Source organism: Coffea arabica, chromosome 3e (assembly GCF_036785885.1).
Source record: "Coffea arabica cultivar ET-39 chromosome 3e, Coffea Arabica ET-39 HiFi, whole genome shotgun sequence".
In the NCBI taxonomy this organism is placed as follows: Eukaryota; Viridiplantae; Streptophyta; class Magnoliopsida; order Gentianales; family Rubiaceae; genus Coffea; species Coffea arabica.
The window spans coordinates 39,731,858-39,752,366 of record NC_092315.1 but is presented as its reverse complement, the minus strand read 5'-3'; positions in this window follow the sequence as shown (position 1 = coordinate 39,752,366).

The following is a 20,509-nucleotide window of genomic DNA, read 5'->3' as shown; positions in this document are numbered from 1 at the left end:
AAAATTGAACAAATTGATAAAATGGACTGGATGAAATTGATGAATAAAATGGTCCAATGGATTGAATGGAATTGACGGCTTATTGGTAGTTTCAAAAATTTATTGCGATGCATTAGTCTATGAGTCTTCTAATATCAAATTCTGGCCTCAATTTATCGTCTCAACAGTGAGGCAACATTGGTGAATTTGTTTCAATTAATGTCCTTTACGCCAGGGATTTTTACCAACTTTGATAAAGTGGCCAAAAAGTTATTATTAGACGCTCATATTCCAAAGATCGCTCTATGAAAATGATCGGATCCTACCTTACCTTGTACACTACCCTTTTGGATGGTACGAAATGTAAACGTGCAAGTCTCCTTGGATTAAGTATCCGAGACACGAGGTGGTTTATTCCTATAACGTGGGATCCCCTAAATGGCATTCCCTTTCTATAGTTTATGCGTGATGCCAGTTTATTAAAGCAGTAAAATATGCAATTGGAAATGAAACATGACCTAAGGGACCCTTTATTTGCCAGGGTAGGCCTAAAATGATATGACATTATTAATCTATATATACAATATACCAAAATCTTTAAACGTGCAATAACCTATTTACAAGGGTAGGTTTTAAAAGGAGATCATGCCAGACCTCTTATTTCCCAACGTTTGTGAATGCAAAAGACAAGAAACAAAGAAAGTTAGTTCAACACATAACACATTGTGGCAATCAAATAATAATAATAAAATATGGAAAGCAGAAATAAGGTGAGAGGGTTGGAATCCCTCCCCTCGTGCATAGTGTCCCTAATTCAGGATAAGGTCGACTCTACCCTAGGCAATTCTAACATGGATGCATGAGGTTTGGTTCACTAATGCATCTAGACTCGATAAGGTTTCGGCTCCCAAGCCTTCAGACCTAAAGGCGAAGGGTCATCACTCCCAGGGCCTTCGGTCGGTGGCTCGAGTGATCCCTTAGGTAGCGCTATGGGTGCAGAGCACACCATCCGCCTACCCAAGGCAATCGATCCTAATCCTACAGGGAGGTGTGGGAAACGCCCACGAAAAAGAAAAAAAAGGAAAAAAAAAGGGTAAATAAGACTATGCATGCACGTATGAGGTGCTTTCTTTTTTAGGGGAGGGATTGTACCATAAATGCGGACGGAGGTTCTAGGGTGACTACCCCCCATCCCAAAATGCAATCGCGAAACAAGTAAAAGTAAACAAATAAATGAACCATCCATTCATCACATACATAGTGTGCAAAGAGCGATTAGGCGCGCGATAGATGGAAAATCGCTAAAAAAAGAAAAAGGGCAAAAAGGGAAAGAGGAATGCAATCCTAAACATCCAAATGTAATAGATAAGAAGGTTAAAAGAAGAAAACAATCGACTAAATCAAATGCTCGGACTCTCTAAGTCCCCAGTGGAGTCGCCAGCTGTCGTGCCCCATTTTTTATAAGAAAAATAAATGAAATGGTTTAAAAAGTGAATTTTTGTTTGAAAAATGAATTTTTGTTTTACGAAGAAAAAAATGAAGAAAAATATGGGTCTAAATGGGACTTGGAAATGCGACGATTTGACCCAAAATATAGTTTAAAAAGGGTTTTTGAAATAAAAATTGGAGTCGCCACTTGATATAGAGTTAAGGTGTACCAAGTCACCTAAAATGAATTTTTTAAAGGAAAAGGTAGAAAGAAATCCCTTTTAAACGACTCCTAGTCTACGTAAACCAATGAAAAAGGTTCGGGAGTCACATTTGACGAAGGGGAAGGCAAGGATAAAAATTCAAGGCACCCCTTCGACCTAGCCAAGGCTAGTTGTACGATTTAGTCAAAGATTTTCTTGTTTTAACCAAAGCATTTATCACATTTGGATGCGCTATATGAATGCAAACCCTAGACCTAGGGAGACATCGGGGGACAAAATTTCTCTTCAAAGCTCGAATGGTACCAATCACATTAATTGTGACGCCCAATAATGACTCTTTGGAAAGGTCACGAATTATGCAAAAATATGAGACTCTAAGAAGAAGAAAAGGATAAAAATAATTATAGAAATGTACATGTCTTAAAGGAATGCATCATGTCGGGTACGGGGGACTAATGTTCGTGACTTTCAATGTTCCCTTTAATAGAGGGAATACGAGCGTGCTAAGGCTAGGGAAGCCAAACTCGTCCATATCCCATATCCAAGGGGTTATCCCTAATCTAATCAAGCAAGTGATTTAACCTAATTCTAATGCTTATATGAAATGCAAGTCTAATGTCATGTTTCATACAAGGGGACAAGTAATATACATATAAGGGAAAATATGGGAGAAGGGGTATACATATATAAGGAATATCATTCAAAATGATAAAAGACCCTAGAAAGTGAAAAATATGCATGAGATGAAGTGATTTTATCATGCAATCATGATCTAGCGTGCGAAGGGCTCCTAAGGGTCTAGCATTGGACTAGCCCACATCTATGCTCTCTCACAAGCATTGGACTTGCAAGAGTTCGAAGGGACAACCATGACTAGCATTGGACTAGCCACGGTTACGTGCATTTGCATCCATCATACACATATATAAGTAATGTGCATAATTAAAGCAAGTAGACATGTGAGCACGTAATTCACATAACACATAAGCATGCATATCTAGATGCCAAAACCTAAGAAAGCGATTAAACACATAGCACCTAAGCATGTAAATCACACCAAGCAATTAAAGCAAACAAGCCCTAACTATTACAAAAGGGAGGAGCCTACTACAATCTAGGAGGGGGACAGAATAAAATAATAACCTAACTATTACAACTTTGGCATTCGAGTGCCTTTCCAAATGATCAAAATTGAAATAAAATAAATAAACATACTGAATTAAAACAAATAAAGCGAATAAATAAATAAATAACATGAAGGCATGCAATTGAGCACAGAAAGTCACATAAGGCACATAGGATCAAATAAAGGCAAGAGTAAGGGATAAAGTGTACCTCCCTTGAGTCGGGACCCTAATGGAGTGAAATTACTTATTTATCCTCCCAAAAACAAAGAAAAGGTCAAGGCATCGCTTTAATTGAGAAAATAAAGAAAATATACAAAACACAAGCTCAATTGATCATAAAGCCCTTAAAATGATGATCTGAATGCAGTCTAAACAAAGTATGATGGCTAATTGAAGCAAACAAGCAGTAAAGTTGCGAAATTAAAACTGCCAAGGATCAAATCACAAATATCAGAGAGTGTTTAGGGGCAAATCGTGATTTTTCAGAACTTTTGGGGCCAAAAGAGAAGAAAAGGTAAAGTTCAAGGACCAATTTGCAAATTGTAGCAGGGACCCAATTGGAAGCCTTTTGAAAGTCTTGGGGTCAAATTATGAAGTCCTAAACCTTTGGGGGGCAAATTATAAAGGAATGGGACATCACAGGGCTGAAATTACAAACTATACAAACAATCATCTTCTCCAAACGGGCAAATTATCAGTTTGCATTGCAGCTTTCTTTCAATCAGTAACATCAGAAATTTAGTTTCAACTTCAACCATTCTCAATCAAACAAAATGAAACCCGCAAAAATTCCCCCTTTCAAACTTAATTCGCATTCATACAATGGAGGCAAAAGGAACGGCAAAATGTAGGCAGCAATGCATCAAAATTTCTCGAACGTGAGGAAACCAACTTAACCGATATCTTCTCATGAGAAAAGAAATGCAAACAAAGCATCTTTCAATAAGAATTTTTTAGCTAGGCATTTCGTCGAACACCAAATGAGCATAGGAAATTTCACCGATTCTTTGTTCAAATTGAAGTTAATCAGCCCAAGAATTGGTAAGAAACATAAAGACATTCAACCCCAATCAACACAGAAAGCATGTAGGCTCAAAATTGCGCACAATCAACATAAAAATCACAACAAGCTAATCTCTGTTTTGAGATTCTTATGGGTCTAAGCTTGAAGAGAAGACAGAATTTTAAAAGGGGGAAAGATGACTTACCGCATCTGTTCAGTTGAAGATTTGCAGACGATGGTACTGGATGTCTGATGAGGTGGTGATGGCTCGGTGAGCGGCGGCGGTTTCTAGAACGATGGTCTCGGGAATGGCAGCAGGGGATGAAGGCAGTGGTGGCGCTGCTGCTGCCATTTCCTACTTAGTCCTCCGTCCGAGAGCTCTCTCTGTTTTCTTCTTAGCTTTTCCAGCTCCTTCGTTGCCCGGATCATCAGCCTTAGCCGCCCTCCGTTCTTTCTGTTTTCTCCCTTAGTTTCTCTTTCCCTTTTCAGCTGAAAGCCCTCTTTCTCCCCCAGCTTTCTTCCTTCTTCCTTTTCCTGATTTTCCCCTCGGTTCCTTCTTATCCGCCACCCCCCTTGGCTTTTCTTTTTACTCTGTTTTTCCTTTGCTGCCTTTCCTTTCCTTCCTCAGCCGAAACTCTCCCTCCAATCCTCCTTACTCTCTGTTCTTGGTCGAAGCCTTTTTGCTAACCCTCGCCGCCCTCCTTTCCTTTCCCAGTTGTTTTTTTCCAGCCCAGCCGTCCACTCCCCTCAGACCAAGCTCTCCTCCAAAAAACCCCCCGTGGCCTTTTTTTGTTTTTTTTTTCTTTTGGCTTGCGGCTCCTTTGCATCTTAAAGGCACCTCCAAAGACTAAACCTAATATGAAGGGCCAAGATTTCAAACCCCAAAGTAGGCTTATGTGTCTTATTCTTTGTCCCTTTGATTGACTTTTTCCTTTTTCTTCTTCTTCTTTTTTTTCTTTTTCTTTTTTCGAAAAAACAAATAAAATAAAAACCTAGAATCGAAACAAAATAAAAAATAAATGATCAAATGATTAAAGTTTAATTAAATGATAAAATGACTTAAAAATAAAAGACTAAAAGTAAAATTAATAAAATGAAAACAATAGTAAACAAAAATACCCTAAAAATTTGGTGTCTACAATATTGCGTAGAATTATCTGATAATGTGCTATCCATAGGAGTAAGATAAGTATTTGCCTCAACTAGAGTAGAGGTGATTTTGCTGTCTATTAAAGCAGTAGAGGCCAAAGAGATTAGAAACATATTTTGGTTGGGATACATAGTAGCCATGGTTATTTGAAGATACCTCAATTATTCTTACATAGGAAATCTTCGACTTAAGTTAGAGTTTTTTTTATTGAATCATCGCGTTTCTAGTATGAATCTGAGGTTTTAAAATCAATTCATAGGGTTCTTAACAAGAGAATTCCTATTAATACAATAAAAAAACAAATAATAAACATTATATATAAATTGAAAAATGAAATAGGAAAGGAGAGGATTCAAGAGGCCCGTAAGAAAGATGACTGAGCCAACTTGAGATTTGGGTATTATCGCCCTAAACAAAGAAGAGCTTTCGAGTTTTTCTTCTTTCATACCTTCAGAGAAGATTGAATCTTTGATTCAAAAAAAGTTTCAAACTTTCTATTAAGACCCATGAAGTAATTAAGAAATCCGAGATCCTTCATTTCAAATTGTCGATTCAGAGATTGCTTGAGTTGTTGAATCCCTTCCAAATCATCACCAGTGATAACCATATCATCAATTTAGAGAGATAATAAGATAGTACCAGTTGTTGTGCGGCACAGAAAAAGGGCAGAATCATGAGGACTAGATGCAAAACCCAATTTTATTCCCTGGGTGGTCAAATAAAATGATCTACTACCATTATTACTGCCTCATATGTTTACTTCTTTCAAACTTGTACTATTCGAGTAATGAAAGATACTTTGGGATATTTGATGTGGTTTATGTATGTGAAGTGTTCGCGTTTCCTCTGTCAACACACACAAAATTTTTAGCTATCATAATTGGTAAAGATACTTTGAGAGGTAAGTACCTGCTCATTCTTACAAGTCAACTACTAAAATGTCTTAAAGTTTCATTCATTTTTATTTTTATTTTTTAGGCAAGATAAATTTTGTCAACTCAGTGTTCGGGATTGTATTTTTTGTTGCTTATCTTATTTCTTTTCTACCTAGCTCAAGTACTTACCTCGTACAAGCACTACTTATCACTCTTTAGTCTTTATCCATTTTTTTCACGTGCATCCTTTATTAGCTTCCAGCTCCTTTGGAAGGGCAAATTTGGTGAGGAAAGAACGGATTTCTAAGGAAAGTGGAATCTTTTTTGACATTTGGGACTTCGGGTAGGAAAGAAATGGCAAGAAAAGGAGGGATATATATCAGATCCCTTCCAGACTACGACAGTCATCAGCCCAGAAGTAGAGACGAAAATGAGAGAAAGTTAAGTGAGGTCGAAAGTTTTTTAATATATCAGTTTTGCCCTTAAAATGGTTATGGTATAGCCTGATACAATATTGTGGATGATTATCTATCAAAATATTTTACGGCAGAAGATGTTTGCAACATACCATAAACACTTTGGAATCATTCTTCATGCTTTATCCTTTATTTTTTATCTCAAGTATTCATGTTCAGTATACTAAATCCAGCTTCTAGCTGGAAATTTGTCGGAAATTTTTGATGCAATATAGATATAATTTTTTAACAGCTATAATGTGTTGGGCTTGGGCCAACCTATTTATGGGCCAACTTAAAACAAATGTTACCAAACCTATTAATAGACTTGAGGGTTTTCAAGTGATTAATTAGAGCACCAACCATGAAAAGCTTTTTTCCTCTTGTGACTTGTGAGAAAAGCTCCAGTTGCATCATTCATTATCCGACGAAAAGAAGAAAAAGTTCAACCACCACTTTTTTTGCCTTGCCTTGGTGAGGAACGAAGAGAGAGAAATTGGGGAAAGAACTAGAGAGAGAAATAACTTCAAGATCTTGATTGGAGAGTGATTCGAAACCCGATTTGGACGAAATTTTACCCACACGATTCTCTCGTCAAACTCTACATATCTATTGGTTCAGATTTTGGATTTTCTCTTCATTTGGTAACATCTTTCCAAATCCACTTCTTCAACAGTTATAGTTTTTTTAGAGTGATTTTGTAGCGATTTAACTTAGTTGATATTGGTGACATTATTGTCATTTGGATATTCCAGATAAACCCATGAAATTTCCATTATTGTGATAGTGGAGATTTTTTGACTGAACTAGGTCCCGTGATTTTTTCTGATTTGAGTTTTTCATGTAAAAAATCTTAGTGTCCTATACATTTATTTTTCTGCATTTTATTATTATTATTGACATCGTTGTTTGGTGATTTGGTTCATTCCTATTTTAACGAATACTTGGAAAAAGAGTACTTTGTTCTGAGTTAATTCTGATATTGTGTGCTTGCACCGATAAAACTTTTCCAACAAAGTGGTATCAGAGTCAGGTTGGACTGCTCATTTGTATTAGTTAAAATGGATTATTCGGATAGTGGTTGTATGATAAAATTAAATGCTACTAATTATTCGACCTGAAAATCTAGAATGGAAGACTATTTGTACTGTAGAGATTTGTTTGATCCTATTCTGGGAGATGTGGCTAAACCAAGTAACATGAGTGATGATAAATGGACAGTTATGTACAGAAAAACTGTTGGTAATATTAGAAAGTGGATTGGACAGAGTATCTTCCAACACTTTGCTAATAACACCAAAACTGATGTATTGTGGAAAAGCTTGGGAGCATGTATGAACGAAAGACTGATTTTAACAAGGCTAGTTGTCTAAAACAGATTACTCAGATGAGATATAAAGATGGGGAAGATATGACTGAGCACTAGAGTAATTTTCAGGTATTGATAAACCAAGCAGCTACATTGAATTTGAACTTGGATAATAAGGTGCAGGCTCTATTATTGTTCAGTTCACCACCGAATAGTTGGAAAATCATGGTGGTCTCCATCAGCAATTCAGCTCCCAATGATGTATTGATTGTGACTATTACAAAAGAAACTATGATGAATGAAGAATTCAGAAGGAAGGAACAAGGAATTGTCTACTGCCCTGGTGACAAAAAAGAAAGAAAGAAGGGGGAGAAGCAAAAGCAGATGACTCTTTTCGATTCAAAAACAATTCATATAAGCATGACCTAAATGCATCAGTGGCCCTTCATCATTGAACTCTCATATCTCGTATATCGGATTCCATCATCACTTAACAACTAAGAAAGTTACCCTATTAGACATTAAACCCAAGGAATCGCGCAAGCACTACACTTAATCAAAACTCGAAGAAATACAACCAGTTACGTACACTAAATAATAAGTGTCCTAAATCTCACTAATATCTTCAATATATTCCAGATCCAAACTATTAGCATCATCTGTGCCTTGACCTTTGCCATCCACAGTTACTTAAATTCACTCGTGATATCGACTCTCATCATAAAAGTATCAACTCTTTGGTACTCGGGTACAAGAATCCGAAAATAGGATAATTCACCACTCAAGTTAGCCAGTCCCAAGAAGAAATCAACCACATTTAAGATTCCTATCCGACATACTTAAGAGTTCTAATACTACTTGTGATGACCCCACCTCTCCTTAGGGCATACCCAAGGGTTTGGCGGACCACCTGCCCAACTCTCATCAGGATTCACTACATTTACTACAATCAATTCTCAAACTAATTGTTGAAACCTCCATATGAGCACCGGAGTTCTACAATTCAAGTTTAATTACAAACCAAAAGTGAATTATAAGATACAACATCAAATATCTAAAATACATTCTATCTATCAAAAGTACAAGTACAAGAGGTTATACACACTAGTTCAAGCTTATTTGCTCCTGACTTCCACTCCTGTAAGGAAAACAAACTAAAAGAATGAGCTAAAAGTCCAGTGAGATTCCTAAACAAACAGTCAATCACATTTAACAACAACCAATCAAGGAGAACAATTAGAGCATTCAAGTAACAATAGCACATTCAGTAAAAGGATCTGTACTCACTTGGAGTCATTCATTCATTCAGCTATTCAGTTTTCTTCCATTTCTTCCTTATACCTCCGACATTTGAAAACATTTGAAAATAAAACTCCAACAGTGATTATTTCATTCAGTCAGTCATTTCATTCATTGCATTTCATTCACTGGGCAATACTCCACATGATTTCGTAGTCATACTCGAGTATACCAAAATAGTGACATAGGATCACCAACTTACCCGACCGAGTCCACTTCTGACTCAAATGGGCTAGCAACGAAGGGCAAGGCCCAATTTAACCAATGCAATAAAGTATACATGGCTTACATTCATGCACAAGTAACATTCAATCATTTGATCATTGAAAGTTCACATTCACTTAGGTCGAGTATGATAAAGTACACACTCGCCCATTGAAAATTCATTTAACAATTATTGGAAAGCATTTAATACTCGAACACTCATTCACAAATATTCAACATAGTCACTTATTGCATAAATATGCAAGGATCACTCACCACTTGATTACAATCATTTCACTTCAACCCTAGTTCGTCCTCTTGGATAGGCTCAAATCCTGTGGTCATGTAATCCATCAAGAGTCTAGCTACTTAAAGCTAAGATGATGAGAAAATATGAGATTTGAAACTTCACTTAGCAACCACAGAAACTATAGGTTTAACCCTAATATTAGAAGACCAAAGGGGCCATGGTTTCTTGTTTAAATCAAGTTCAAATCAAGTAAAATATTTCATGCATGCTAAGGTTAACACATCACTAAGTATTTTAAATTAAAATATATAGGATTTAACAAAAAAAAGTTAGGTTTAAAACCCAGAAAAGTTTTCTAAAGTTTTCCCAAGTCCCACTCATTCCATTTGATAAAATTCTCAGTTTTGGTGATATTTTTTGAAAAAGTATAACTTGAGTTCCGTAGGTTGAAAAATCACAAAACTTAACCATTAGAAAATAGATTTGAATCACTAATAGGCCTTAGAAGACATCTTCATGAAATTCTACTCATAGATTAGTCAAATTTCAGTTCAAACTCACTGCTATCACAAGTGCAGAAACAGAACAGTAATGATTTTTAAGAAACTTTGCAGATTTGCTGGTATTTATAGAAATTGAACAAAATCATGAATTTTATACCGCTGGAAGTTCTATTAGTTTAGTTTAAAGCGTAAAAAACAGAACTCAATTCTGACCTTCCTATACAAAGTTATAGCCAATTTCCCAAAACTGCACATAACTTCCTGCGAAAATTTCCAAATTTCTAACAACTTGAAAAAATGAAAATTTTTTTAACACAATCTCACTCCCTTGTCTCAAATTCAACATACATATGAAGAGCAAGGTTTTAACAAATGTAGTGAGGAAGAATATGTCAAAATAACCCCAAAATGGAAACTCAAGCTCTTTCTCACTCAATCTACCAACCGAACAAACATTTTCCAGCAAATTGCCCCAAATTTCTCTATTTAAACCTCCAATTTTCAACCCTATTTCCATGACAAATACACACTAGATAATGGTTAACACGTCACGAGGCATATGGCATAGATTCTTGGCAAAGCAATCCATCACAATTCCATATATATATATATATATATATATATATAACTTCAAGTAACTACATCGAGGCTAGAAATTTGCCTCTCAAAGTTGGAAATTTGCATACCAAGACTAAAAATCACATATCAAAGTTTAAAATTTCATATCAAAGCTAGCACATCTCTTATGAAAGCTGGAAATTCATTTCAAAGCTGAAAATTGAACAGTAAAGCTGGAAATTGACCAAACCCTAGCAACAACTTCACCAAACCCTAGCAAAACCATGAAATCACCATAAACATGCTTCCTTTAACTTCAATCATGGCATATCTTGTATAAATCTCAAGAAACAAGTAAAATGAGATGTTTTCTAGAAATTTTACCTCAAAACCCCAAGATAACAAGCAACACATGAGTTTTCTTCCTCCAAAACTCCACCAAAAGCTTCCCTTCAACCTTACCTCAAGGTTGATCAGAGTGGATTAGGGTTGATCTTTGGATTTTTTCACAAATCAAGATGAACTTTGGAAGTTTTTCTCTCCTATTTGCCTCTCTTATTTTCGGCCAAGAGCAAGAAAAAATGAATGAAATTTTTGTTCAAATGCAAGATAAAGACTAGAGAAAAGTCTTCGTCAATGGAAGCTTCAAGTGTTGACACTTGGTACCACATGGTTCCATTCCTATCTCTTTGTCTCTCTTGTATTTCTAATCATATATTATACTTCTCCAATTAATTCTTAACACTTCTAATCACATAATTTCTCTTGCACAACACTCCTTGCCCACCAAATATAGTGCGCACATCTCACTAGTCTGTCAAACTACCATAATACTCTACGAAACTTAACATACACCAAATTATAAAAGGAAAAAGAGAAAAATCTTGACTTAACATTTAAAATCACTATAAAATTAAGGCTAGTAAATAGGCAAGTAAGGTAAAATAAAAGAAATTATAAATTAAATTTTTTTTCAAAAATAAAAAAAAATATATAAAATAATTTTTGGATCCTCACACCATAGACCAAAAAACATATTGTGACGCCCCACATCTCCCTAAGGCGGACCAAAGGGTATCCGCGGACGCCTGCCCAGCTCTCGCCAGGACTCAAGCAATTCCATTCAATTTAAAACCGAATTAAGCACTTCGATGAGAGCAACATGAATACAAAAATGCGGAAGCGTTCAAGCTTAATAAGTCACTTAATGTATAACCAGTACATCGGTAATCATAAAACGACTTAAATTCAAAATACACATCAGGGCCCAAACCTTTCAAGTTTTCAATTTCCAAAAGCACAACCCAAACCAGGGCCTAGTCAAAATATATAACAGGAGTCTTAACAAAATTACAACGGATGGTTTCTCCATATTTCTCCAAGAGTCGGTCCTGTTAAGGAAAACAAAACTATAGGGTGAGCTAACGCTCGTGAGGCCAAGAACACACATGCAATCACTTAGTCAAATAACAATCCCAATTTAATAAATAAAACCATGTCTTTTCAATAATCAATTATTCAAACAGGAAAAGTAATCAGAAACAATTCAAGGATATAGTAGCTCTCAGGAGCTAAATTCCACTCGATCTGTCGATGTCATTCGTATACTTTCCCGCATTGACCCTCCTGTCAACCGGGTCGGTATTTCCATTTCCGTAGATCACCACTTTCTTCCCTCCGTCCACCGTACACCCCAAGGGCCCACAATGACCATAATTGGGCGATACTCAACGAGTATGCCAAGCAAGACCTCTTATTAGGTCGAGCTTATGTGTATCTCATGGCTCGTCCAAATCCCCGACCAAGCCCATTGCTGGCTCGAGTCTAAGGACGGCCTATGAGTTTGGGCGTCCCCCATTCATTTGGTAGTCGAGGAGATTCACTCCAACGACACAAGCATTCATGACATGACATTGCATTTCATTCATTCATTCAATACATTTCATTCATTCATTCATTCATTCATTTGAAATTAGAACGAGTGCGATAAAGTACGCACCCGCCCTTATTTTTAAAACTCCCAACAAGTATCACAATAAGCAAGTATCAAATTCATACACTTGACACTCACCGAGCAATTCAATAAGAATTATTTTCTGGGAGTTCAAGTGTCCGCGGTGAGATCCTCTTGAAGGTCTCCTTGCGCGCCTGGCAATTTAATAGTGGATAATCACACAATTAACCCACTTATCAAGAAAGATTGTACACTAGTACAATCTAAGAATTATTTCGAAAAAGGGAACCTCAATTACACGTAAATCGAGGTTCAACTTGCCTTTTATCATGTACAATATTATTTGAGTTTTTATCATGAAAATCGTAAACAAAACGTTTAAGAACATCAAAAGAATAAAGAGTTTTTGAAAAACTCTATTTCTTTGAAATTGGAAAATTTTCCACTTTTACGATAATCTTTGAAAAACCATAACTCGCTCGGTATAAGTCGAGAATTGGAAAACTTTATACCGTTGGAAACCTCTTAGAGAGTACTATAAGTTCCTAGAAGACACTTTTCCATGAATCGAAGTGGAAAGTGGTCAAAAATGGGCTTGAAGACGCAGCTTCAGTTTACAAGGCAGAATGAAGTTGGTTTTTGGCCAACTTTGAAAATTCGGCACGATTCGCACGTTGCAAACCGGCCTCTGAAATTTTCAGCTCAATTAGTGTTGCAAGTGAAGTGTATGACAAAACAAGCGGATCAAGAATCGGAGTTTCGAGTACCGAGATACGGTAGCCCGAAGTTGGGGAAATTCAAGACTGGATGAGAATTTTCCAGATTTGAACCTCTAACTTTAGTAATTCAATTGGGTATCGAAACGAACTTGAATCGGCACCAAAATTGGCAGTATTTCAATACTATATGGAAAGTATCTCTCTATCGAATTTCGGGGAAAAATACCTTCGGCAAGGTAGTTAATGAGCCCACCGCAGTTCAAGAAAATTCCTAAGGCATTCTGCCTTTGACTTTCATTTCCCAAATTTCCAATCGTCCAACCAAGAAGGTTATCCAACCATGGTTCATTTGTAAAAATAAGGGTCTAAGATACACCCATAATATCTTTGGTAGTGTTTAATATCAAAAACATCAACTAACAAGTTCACTACAAGATTTGGTTCCAAACCAGTCCAAACATTAGGGTTTTCCAAAACAGAGCAGTCCACTTGCTTCAGTCACAAATCAGTCAATATAGCTCGAAATCGAGCATGGCTTACGCCGTTGGAAAATACATTCATAGGACTAAAATATCACAGAAGAAATCATTTCCAAATTCGGCACCCATCTGGTTCAAATTCGGGCATCAAGTTGCTGCCTGAACACTTCATTCCAGATGAACAGAGTGGCAGGACAGCGAACTTAAAACATTTGGTTCGACTTGGTCACAAAGAATAAGAATGTGCATTTTATACCAAATTAAAGCTAGGAATGTCTAGTTTCAAACGCCACCGACGGCACATGATTTCGACATCCGAGGACAGAGTTATAGCCAAAATACTACTGCTGGTCAGAGACATACGCGAATCAGTTTCCAGATTTGCTGGTTTCGAAAAAAAATTCATTTGCTCCATCAACCCTCAATATTTTCCAATGAAATTTTTCACACATCTAATACATCCTATAAACATCCAATTCAAGCCATTAAACCATTAAAATTTGGCCTGGAAATGGCCGAACATAGCAGGGGCAAAATCGGAAGTTTTAGCCTCTTACACCCAATGAGGTTTCCACTAATTACCCATCACTAATGCATCATTATAATCACTAAACCAACAATATAATCACCATTAATCATCACATCAGCAACAACAACCCAAGTGTGGGAATTCCAAGAGCCCACAATCACATTTTTACACCATAAACAAGTAACTAAGTGCATGTATGAGCTTAATCTTGTCATATAATCTCCAAAAGATAAGAATCCAAGAGTTGATCATTACCTACTCCTTTGGTTTGCAAGGTCAGAATTTTCGGCCCTCTTGAAGCTCCAAGAAACCGTGAGAGTTCCCTTCCTCCTTAGCTAGATGTAGTCTCCAAGTGGTTTGCTAAGAGATCTCCAAGTTTGGTGTGATTTGGGTGGATTTTAGTGCATGGATTGAAGATGAAAAATGAAAACAATGGAGAGCTCTTCTCCTTCTTGTTGTTCGGCCAAGTGAGGTGAAGAGAGAGAGAGTGCTGATGCAATTGGCTTCCAAAGGAAGATTCTTTGTGTGGTGCAAAAATGCACCTCAAAGTCAACTGGAAATAGTGCAATTTAGGGTGCGTTTGGACTCGATTTTTCTCGCGCGTTTGGTTCACTAGTGCACTAAACCTCCAAGGCATATATATTCTTGTAAATATTATTCACTCTTAATTGTCCCGGAATAAGGGTCTAAAGTCCCTCAAATGAAGTCGCGCGTGTGAAAACGCGTACCGTCAATTTTACCGCTATAACGCGAAACTTTCGAAAAATTCTTATAACGATTGCACCACTAACTATCACTTGAATATTTATACTTAAGATTACCTATTTTAGTACCATAGTACAAGTCTCTAATATTCCAAACTTATCGGGCTACTACGCGGATAAAATCTCCAAGTACTATTCACTATTTTTACTAAACGCGCTCTAGGAAATTAATTTTCGAAACGAATCATTTTAAAAATATAACGAGGTTATATTATCATGCGTTTAGGTCTCATAAGACTAGAAAATATTCCTTGGAAATAAAATCCAATTAAATAATTTATTAAGCCATAAATTAGGCATAAAATAATAGTTTTTGCGAGTCCTCACATCCTCTCCCCCTTAAGAAAATTTCGTCCTCGAAATTTACCTTGGTCGGTGAACAAGTCTGGATACTTCTCCCTGATTGTCTCTTCAACTTCCCATGTTGCTTCCTCTACTCCATGGTTCTTCCATAGAACTTTCACTAGTGGTATTTGCTTGTTCCTCAATTCCTTCACCTTTCGATCCAGAAGTTTTACCGGTCTCTCCTCATAGGTCAGGGTTTCATCAATCTCAATATTCTCCGGTTGTAAAACATGAGAGGGGTCTGGATGATACTTCTTAAGCATGGACACATGAAACACGTTATGAATACGAGATAAACTCGGTGGTAATTCCAGCTTATAGGCTACATTCCCAACTCGCTGAATAATCTTATATGGCCCTACAAACCTTGGTTGTAATTTCTTCCCTTTTCCGGACATCAAACTTGCTTTTAAAGGCGTAATCTTGAGAAATACCATATCTCCAACAGTGAACTCCAAATCCTTTCTCCGATTGTCGGCATAACTCTTTTGTCTACTCTGAGCGGTTTGAATTCTTTGCCGTACCAATTTCACCTTTTCATTAGCCTCCTCAATCCAAGATACAGTGGTCGTGTCTAAGATTTTCCGTTCACCTACTTCATCCCAACAAATTGGGGATCTACACTTCCGACCATAAAGTGCCTCATACGGAGCCATTTGAATAGAAGAGTGGAAACTATTGTTATATGCAAATTCCACTAAAGTCAAGAACTTACTCCAATTCTCTCCAAAATCCAGTACACAAGTCCTCAACATGTCCTCAAGAGTTTGAATCGTTCTTTCAGATTGTCCATCAGTCTGGGGATGATAGGTGGTACTAAAGTTCAACTTAGTCCCCAACACTTCTTGCATCTTTTGCCAAAACCTCGAAACAAATCTTGGATCCCTATCCGACACAATACTCACAGGTATACCATGTAGTCTAATGATCTCATCCAAGTATAATCTGGCCAACTTCTCCAATGGATATTTCATATTAATCGGCAGAAAATGAGCCGACTTAGTCAATCTATCTACTATCACCCAAATGGCATCATGGCCTCTCTGTGTCCTTGGTAAGCCTGATACAAAGTCCATGGTAACATTTTCCCATTTCCACTCAGGTATTTCTAGAGGTTGCAAAAGTCCAGATGGTTTCTGATGTTCGGCTTTAACCTGTTGACAAACCAAGCATGTCTGAACAAATTGGGCAATTTCCTTCTTCATATTTTTCCACCAATATAGACTCTTCAAGTCTTGGTACATTTTATTCCCTCCTGGATGTACTGTAAACTTTGATCGGTGTGCCTCTTCCAAAATTTCTTTTCTAAGCCCTTCATCCTTTGGTATAACCACCCGATTTCGAAATCTTAATATTCCATCGGATCCCAAAGTGAAATCGGTCTGGTCTCCCATCTTGACTTTCTCCACCAACTTCTGCATTTCAGGGTCCTTTTCCTGAGATTCCTTAATACGTTCCAATAGAGTGGAGGTTATCACAATATTCCCCAAAATCACTTTCCTTGGTTCTAATCGAGGATTCCAATAACTAACTTCCTCCAACAATCGAAATTCCTTAACCATCAATCCAGCCATTTGTACCTGACGGCTCAAAGCATCGGCCACTACATTGGCCTTCCCAGGATGGTACTTAATAATGCAGTCATAATCTTCCAGAAATTCCATCCATCTACGTTGCCTCAAATTCAGTTCCTTCTGAGAAAATAAGTACTTAAGGCTTTTGTGATCGGTAAAAACCTCAAATGTCACTCCGTATAAATAGTGTCTCCATTTCTTCAAAGCAAAGACCACAGCCGCTAACTCCAAATCATGGGTCGGATAGTTTCCTTCATGCGGTTTCAACTTTCTGGAGGCATAAGCTATCACTCTATCATTTTGCATCAAAACACATCCCAAACCTTCCTTAGATGCATCGGTGTAAACCACAAAACTATCATGTCCATTTGGTAGAGCTAGAACAGGCGCTCTAGTCAACCGTCTTTTCAACTCCTGAAAACTTCCTTCACACTTAGAATTCCAAATAAACTTTCCATTTTTCTTGGTCAACTCAGTCATAGGTCCAGCGATTTTCGAAAAATCCTGGATGAATCTCCGGTAATACCCTGCCAATCCTATAAAACTCCGAACTTCCGTTGGGTTTTCCGGTCGTTTCCATTTCGAAACAGCTTCCACTTTAGCTGGATCCACTTTAATCCCATCCTTAGAAATTATATGTCCTAGGAAAGTCACTTCCTTTAGCCAGAATTCACACTTGCTAAACTTAGCATATAACTGATGTTCCCTCAAGATTTGTAAAACAATTCTCAAATGTTTCTCATGATCTTTCACATTCTTAGAATACACCAAAATGTCATCAATGAAAATCACCACAAATTGATCCAAGTAAGGCTTAAAAACCCTATGCATTAAATCCATGAAAGCGGCAGGTGCATTGGTTAACCCAAAAGGCATTACTGCAAACTCGAAGTGCCCATACCTTGAGTTAAAAGCAGTCTTAGGTATATCCTTCTCCAAAATCCTCAATTGATAGTAACCTTGCCTTAGATCCAACTTTGAAAACACTACCGCCCCTTGCAGTTGGTCAAACAGTTCATCAATGTGGGGCAGTGGGTATTTATTCTTAATCGTAACATCATTTAAGCCTCGATAATCTATACATAACCTCAAACTCCCATCCTTCTTCTTTACAAACAAAACTGGGGCTCCCCACGGGGAATCACTCTCCCGTATAAAACCTCGTTCCAACAAATCCTGTAATTGTAATTTCAACTCCTTCAATTCAGCTGGGGCCATCCTGTATGGTGTCCTTGATATAGGTGCTGTTCCCGGAGCTAAATCAATTTTAAAAGCTATTTCCCGTTCCGGGGGTAGAGACTCCAATTCCTCAGGAAAAACATCAGAAAATTCTTTTACTACCGGTGTGTCCTCCAGATTCACCTTATCGTTAGGGGTATTAATAAGAAAAGCCAAATACCCTTGAGCTCCTTTACTTAACAATTTTCTAGCCCGAATTCCCGAAATAAGTGCAGATGAGGCTAACTTACCCCTCACATCCAATTTCAGGGTTGCCTCACCTGGAATACACAATTCTACAATTTTCGTCCTACAATTTAGTTGGGCATTATAACGGGCTAACCAATCCATCCCTAGGATCACATCATATCCTTTAATCGCTAAGCCTATCAAATCGGCCAGCAATTTTCTTTCCCTCACGCAAATTTCACTATTCTTATACACCATATTAGCAATTAGACTTTTGTCCCCAGTGGGTGTTTTAACCTCCAAGTCATATGGTAACTTAATTGGCTTCAAGTCCATTCCACTCATGAAATCAGGGTTTACAAAAGAGTGCGTTGCACCCGGATCAATTAAAACCCTAGCTAGACGGTGAAAGATTGGAATTGTACCTTCGACCACTTCGGTCGCATCTGGAGCTTGTGGATAGTCCAATGCGTAGACCCTAGCCGGTACTTTCGGTCGACTCCCTCCGGCACTGGTCTGCTTAGAGGTTGATTTTTCAGGCCTCTGCAGGCTTCCCCCTGTCTTCAACGATTTCGGACAATTCGCGATTTGATGCTCAGTGCTCCCACACAGCAAGCATTTTCCCAGCTTTCTCCAGCAGTCATTCTCAGAGTGGTTGGATTTACCACAATACCCACAAGTAACTTGAGGGGTCACAGTCGATCCAACAGATGGTGCCCCCCTAGCTTGAGCCGTCCCGCTACGACCTCCCCTAGATAGAGCTCCCCTAGAAGCTCCAGCAGTTCTCGTTCCCCCTTCCCCTCTTCCCTTTTTAGAAGGGTGTACAAACTTACTGGTCTGCCCAGTAGTGCGACTAGGGAAATTCCTTTTCCTATTGTGGAAATCCCTCACTTGAGATCTTGCATTCTCAACCCTTTGCGCTTTCTCTAAAGCCTCAGTAAACGTAGAGATTTGGGCTGCAGCCAGGCCCTCCTGAAGTTCTACATTAAGTCCCTGTATGAACCTTCTAATCCTTCTCCGTTCATCGGCTACTAACTCAGGAGCGTATTTGGAAAGTTTGGTGAACTTCCCTTCATACTCTGCTACCGTAAGGGTTCCTTGTTTCAACTTAATAAATTCGTCCTCCCTTTTCTCTTGGATCAAGGGCGGAAGAAACTTTTCATTAAACTCCCTTGTGAAATTCTCCCAAGTCCAAGGGGTTCGAGCTCTTTCCCATTTTCCTTTTATCAAATCCCACCAAGCACGGGCTACTCCCTCAAATTGAAAAGCAGCAAAGTTCACTCGCCTATCCTCAGTATAGTCTAGAGCGGCGAATATGTTGGTCATCCTTTCTAACCAATTCTCCGCTACTTCGGGGTCAGGTTCACCCATAAACTTAGGCGGGTTAAACTTTAGGAATCTTTCCAGGGCTCTATCCTCTCCCCTATCCTGGCCCCCAGGTTGGTTAAATGGTCCAGGACCCTGTCTCTCCGCTAGACGTTCTAGGATATCAGTCATCCTATTGATGGCAGTAGCCACTTGGTTACCCTCAACGTTTTCCTGTCCCTGGGTCGGTCCAGTTGCCGAACCCTGGTCATCCCCCTGAGGTTGGGCCTGTCTAGACGCTCGCCCACGGCCTCGACCACTCCTTAATCCTTCCATTAGTCTAAGCGTGCCTAGTGCAAGAAATAAATTAATTTAAGCAGAAAACAAGAATTATATCGAATTTAGAACTAACCAAGAAAGCATTGAAATTAACAATAATTTACATTCATAAGCATGTCAAGTTCGTACAATTAGCAAGTTAGGGACAATTCACAAAATATAGCACACAGGTGCTCAGAAGTATACTTCTAGTCACAGAAGACTAAAGTAAGAACAAGTGCCCAAAAGTAGGCCACACAAGCATGCAAAATACAATGGCCTCAGCACTCGCGTCACCCTAACTAGTCCTAACTGTACCAGTCAAAAGTCAAAAGAGGTCAACGACCAAGATCCTAGTCCATAGCAGGGCTATCAGGAGGAACCTCCTCCTCGGGATCCTCCTCCGGATCCTCCTCCTCCTCATCAGGAATCACCTCAGCAGCGTCCTCAACCAAACTAGTCGCATCAGCCAGAATCTCGAAAGCCCGAGTACGGACATCCCGTCCTAACCTAGTAAGTCGAGCCCTAGTATCCTGAAGCTCCTGGTTAACCACTGCAGATGTGGCTACCTCACCCTCTAGCACCTCCTCGAGCTCGGCAATCCGCTCACCCTGAGCGCCGACCATCTGCCTAAGCTCGTCTACCTCAGCCTGTAAAGCGCGGTTGGTATCCACCAACTGACGACGCTCGTCGTCCATAGCATGCACTACATGACTCGGGTAGGCGTAAGTCAACCTACACGGACATCGAG